General features: G+C 38.0%; 1 non-coding gene across 1 annotated transcript; it reads left to right on the plus strand.

Moving 5' to 3' along the window:
• Positions 1-3,220: 3,220 nt before the first annotated feature.
• LOC143604991 (small nucleolar RNA snoR60) lies at positions 3,221-3,292 on the plus strand. Its single transcript, XR_013148417.1, has one exon. It is a non-coding gene; the product is annotated as a small nucleolar RNA snoR60 (small nucleolar RNA).
• The last annotated feature ends 2,494 nt before the right edge of the window (positions 3,293-5,786 follow it).

Raw genomic sequence — 5,786 nt, forward strand, 5'->3', positions numbered from 1 at the left:
CTCCACTAGCTTCTTGTGGTCGCTGAGTTCAAAGCCTTCCAGTTCATGCACATCAAAGAACTACAACTAGTGAGTGCGTTTGCAGTAGACAATGACTTCGCCTTGTTCATTGTTAAACTCCCAAGCGATGAAGTCGAAGAGAAATTCGTCCTCGAAAGGCATCCCATTGCAGATCGGCGTGCCATGATTATTAGGCATCCTGTATAATCTTTCCTTTGAAGGCTTGTTGGAGAAAGGGTTAATCTTCTTTATCTTGAATGACCTACACGCATTGACTACGAACATCGGGTAGTCAGCTCTCCATTCTCTTTTTAAAAACATGTTCTTGAACCATGATTCAAGGGTGTCCTTGCTATCGTCTCAAGCTACCGTCTTTCGAAAGTAGTTCATGTCAAGTTTCGATAGCAAGTTCATATCTCGGTAGGAAAGATTTGTAAGATCTCCATTTGCACGTCGGATAGCCCATCTTTGGCAGTCTTTGTAGAATTTGGCGTACAAAGTAAGATCTGAATCTTGGTAAGTCTTCGTCCTCCATCACACGCTTCCCTTCCTTCTCACGCTATAGTATTTGATGCCTTTGCTTGACTTTCTTTGAGCAGGAGCAACAATCGGAGTGACAACATGTTTATCAACGGCTGGCTCAACAATATCCCCAGTTGGTGGTGTGTCGGGGTTGGGAGAATTATAGAAACACGGATCTAGCTCATATCTAAACCGATTAATACTTAGATATAATACCGCAAGGATCTAGTTAATTATTACTCTTATAGATATAATATATATGATTAATATTAGTTGTATTATGTAATACATTAGTAATAGGTTAATTAGTTGAAGGATTGATCGAGAGAACACTTGGACAACAATTCAATAAGGTTAAATCAAAAGTTAAATTAAACAGAGGTGAACACCTCTATATATATAAGATGGGTCTAGTTCGTTACACATTCCGTAATGAACTAGCCTCCCACTTCCTTACATTACAAAGAGTTATAAACTTAACGAACTTCCTCCTAATTAGTTAAACATCCTTAATGAACTAGACATACAATAACGAACTAGTCAAAAATGTAAATAACTTTTACAATATAATAATAAAACGATAAATACAAAGACTCGAGATGTAAAACCGTGCACTAAAAGACGCCCCCTCGTCTTGAGCTCTTTGTCTTTAAGTTATTTGATGAGCTTGAATTGCCAGTCTCTACTGCTGTGAATCCCATGCTCATGACACACATGAACAACACGTTGAAATTGCATTGTTCGGTCATAGTCTTCACGACACTCTATTAATATCTTATTCTTGAACAGCACATCATTGTCGGTCTCTATCAAGTTCACGAGCCACATCGGATTAATAATCTTAATCAGCTCGGTCTTCAATCCCTTACCCAGAACAATAACGGCCTCGCCAGTTCGATTGTCATAATACCAGCGGTTGAAAGATAAATACATGTGTTGATTCTGCGTCTTGACTGGTACACGCTACATTGATTTCGGTGGTTTAACTTTAAGCGCTAGCTTCCTCCAACCCGATCTCATCAATACGCTTGCGAATTGGGATTTGCGGCTTAAAGTATTTAAATCTGTGGTTCATCTCAAACAACAAATGTTGGTGATACCAACTTGCTTGGTGATTCCCACCACGGTTAATAAAAGGACAGTATGCAAGAGTACGTACTTCCCATCTTGGAAATGAGAGAACGTCAGGCATCTTTTCATAATACTGAACGCCGTTCTCCCATTTGATGATACAAACTTTTAACTAGAATCAAAAAGCCATGAAATAATATCACCTCGAACTTTTGACACGGCCTTGAAAGAAGTCATCTGATTGGCGTTGGCACGAGCAATGGCTTTCTTCTTTTATTTTTCATCAACGTACCTGAATGCATCATAATCTTACGAGCTCTCTTGTCTCTAAAAGCAAACCAACCTCGAATATCTTCAACGGAAGGATCAATCTTCGAATCAAATCTTGTATCAACATTTTTGCCTTTTGATTCCTTCTCCAACTGATCTTCGGCTGCTTTATCAGTTTCTTCATTAAATACTGGAGCTCCCTGATCAACATTAGAGTGTTGAAATAAGTCAGGGTATTCCTCAGCCGTCACATCTTCAATCTCAACTTCCTCGTCTTCATAAATAAAGTACTTGTTCATATAAATATTCGGATCATTTAAGACCTCTTCATCATTCTCGACCTCCACATCACCCTCATCCTCTAACAAGGTTAATTCATCATCACTTAGACCAAGCAGGATAGAAATCTGCTCTCGTGTTAAGGACCGTTCCATAAACTGCCCAACCTTAATCTCATCAGCATTTACAATACTTCTTATCACCCCCTCATCATCAATAAATATAACAGTATTGGCCTTTATCGACTCAATGGGTTTAACATTCTTCGAGTCATGATAAACAACCAACTGTTTACTCGAATCACCAGCAACAGCACTAGTACCTGCACCAGTGGACGAGTCGTGAATTTGTTTAGTCTCACCTCCAGCTCCTCCCAACTCGTTAGGATCTTCCTCATCGTTTCTGAGCGTTTTGAGCGCATCGTCTTTGAATGTAAGCTGAAAAATTATGTCCTCTTGTTCTTTTAACTTCACCCCCTGAGACGTAAGAATCGCATGAAGGGCTTTGGTCTCTTTTTGGCAGGAAGAGATATAACTCGGCAGCTTCTTTTGATTCTCCATAAGACGTTCTTGATTCAGACAATCAGCAAACATTTGATTTCCATATAGATGAAGTAAGCTCAAAAGCATATTCGTCTGTTGATCCTGCTTCATTGCATTAAACGAGGGAGGAATCGGCTGAACAGGACCTTGAGAACGATTGAGCCTCATATATGAAATATCCATAGGTGGTGGTGGCATCATCGTCGGTGTAGGTGAAACCAAGGGCAAATCTACGTAACCAAGTGAGGGTTCACGGGAACCCACTGAGTTTCAGATTTTTTATAGAAAACCTATATAAAATGTGAAAGTGAACCCATACATAAATTATAAGTGAACCCATAAACAAAATGAAACCATGGTCTTGGGTAAACATGCTCCATCTTATTGTGTTAACTCGTGTTTGAATCCCTCTATGAGCAAGTTTTGTTAATTTCTTTTAGCTTTTCACTTGGAAGGGTGACCATCTTTTATTATTGCTGGTTAATTGTATTTGTTTTCATAGTTTTAATAATATTTTTCTTTGGTTATTTGTAATGTCTCATATGAAGAGCTACTCGGATTCCCCTTCAGGACATCCTGGATGACGCAAAAACCGAGTTTCTGATTGCTTTTCTTTTCATCAATTGTTTGTTTTTTATTTGTGTTTTAATTTGGACACCAAAGGTACGTACATTTTTAGTTGTTTTTTGGTGGTACATATATGTTGCCTCTTAAGTGAAAGATCCTGTTAGACAATACTCATTAGCCCTTGTGAACATAATGGATTTTGTTGTTTCTCATTTTTGCAGGTTAGGATTTTAGCTCTCAATGCATCTTATGCTTGAAAACGGGAGGTTATTTTGTAATATCAATTAAGATTTGCTTTTATTTTTCTCATTTTTATATTATTTTGGTCATTTGTTTTTTAAAGTTTACTTAAAATTACAAGTACCAACATTTATGTCAATAGGAAAATTGTATTGATCGACTGTGTTTGCCTCTGGAAGTTAAGAAGCTTCAGGCATAGCAGTTTAAACCAATGGAGCAAGTAACCATCGAGCCCTTTGAATGAGATCGTGCTTGTGTATATTACAAGGTAAATTGGTTTAGGTGTTGTGGAGGAATTAATATTGGTGAATATTTGATCACTGGTGACTTGCTGCATTGAAATATTTGGAAATGTGATACATGAAGTGTTTTATAGGAGGGTTATTCTTTGTGGCCATAATATTCCCAATGGAATCGTAGGAGGTGTAATCTAATTAGCAAATAAGATGTGTTTTCTGTGTTTCGCTTGTTTGAATGTAACTTAGGAACGCCTAGTCTCTGGCTTGACATGCTTAGTTTGTTTAGCCAGTTCCACTTGGTTGTTTAAAAAAATTAGTGATGTTAAATTGCTAATTTCTTGAACCTTATCCGACCCGAAAAGTAGTGAATCTTACCCATCCTGTAAAACCGGACCTGAATTTTTTAGTGCATGGCTTTATTACACTAGATCGCCTAAAAATAGTGAACCCACTGAAAAAAATTTATGGATCCGCCACTGGGTGAAACCACCGATGTAGCAGTCGTAGTCCTTGGCAAAGTAGATAGACCTGAATGTGGAATCATGCCAAGCCTAGGATCAGATGTAAGAGTGGTCATCAACGTGAGTTCCGGGGTGCTAGTAGCAAGTGGCACCGCCGGGCGTTGATTAATAGACGACCTTGGAGGCTGGACTACAAATGAAATCCTAGCTCCAGCAGTCACTCGACGTTTTGAGGACCCTTCACCTGCCATTTCTTTCCCTTTTCCTTTTACGTTCAGCAGCTTCAACAACAGCTGCCCCAGCTTCAACACGTTGCTGTTGAGCTGGATCACCACCATCACCACCATTGTTCCCACCTTTACCCTCTTCACGCTCATAATCCGAGTCATCATGGATCCAACGATCATTAGAAGGACATTCATAATCAGGATTGGCTACGTGACCATTCAAACGCTTGAATCGTGGATGACGAGTTTGACGATACGACTTCATCCTCCGCATACTATCCGCTGTCATGTGCTCCAACTTTGATTAATCATCGAGGCGTGTTTGATCGACCACCAAATCACGGATTGCATCTTGAACGAACAGTTGGATAAACCAAGGATACATCAAGAATTTTGTGCATTTTTTCACAACAATACAATTCTCTTTGAGATGATCGAAGATCATTTATGAGAAATTGAAATGTTTATTCAGAATTAATGCAACGAAATCCGATTGAAGCATGATACATCATTCGTCAAAACCTCATTTCGTCCTCCAAGGCATTGTATAAGAACATGTATTAAATACTTGTTTGTGGGAAACAAGTATGCCTTGTTATACATGGACTAATCAAGATCATCAGAACAAAATAATCAACCAAACAACCCGTTAATCAGCTCTTTGTGGTACTCACTCAGATCATCAATAGTATCATTGAACCTCAGCACTCTTCGAACAGTCTCAGTTGATATCACAACTGGTCTCTAATTAACCTCAGCAGCAATGTGGTTCTCCGTCTCCACATATCTAGAAGTGTTCCAAAATTGCCGAACGATGCTGAAACGAACATCTGGATTAGCAGTGCCAGCTTAATGAAAACGCGAGCGACGTAAGAATGCCAACATCTCTCCAAAGACAATTCTCGTCAGCAAAATTAGTACCAAAGAAGGCACAAACGTTATGTCTTTTGTCATATGGTAGTAAAAGAAGATCTTGTGCTTGTTGTTGTTGTTGTTGTGGAACAGCAACGGGAGGATCCTGATCCATATTATTGGCCATGATTGGTAAAATATATCCAAGGATTAGTTAACTTAAAACGTAAATAACATTATACAAAATTATTTTAAAAGAAAATTATACTAATTTATAATTATTAATTTTATAATAATTAAAAAATGTCATTCATTAAATAAGCTAATTCGTTATAACGAACTGGTGATTCGTTATGACGAATTAGCAACTTCGCTATCAAGTAAATAATGTGAATTGAATCTAACGAATCAGGAGTGAATGTATAACGAATTATAGTCTTATTCGTTATAAATAACGAATTAAAATCTGATTCGTTATAAATAAGGAATGAAAGTATGATTCGTTATAATTAATGA

This window comes from Bidens hawaiensis, unplaced genomic scaffold (assembly GCF_021521415.1).
Source record: "Bidens hawaiensis isolate Kalapana, Puna unplaced genomic scaffold, B.hawaiensis_p1.1 tig00067506_1, whole genome shotgun sequence".
In the NCBI taxonomy this organism is placed as follows: Eukaryota; Viridiplantae; Streptophyta; class Magnoliopsida; order Asterales; family Asteraceae; genus Bidens; species Bidens hawaiensis.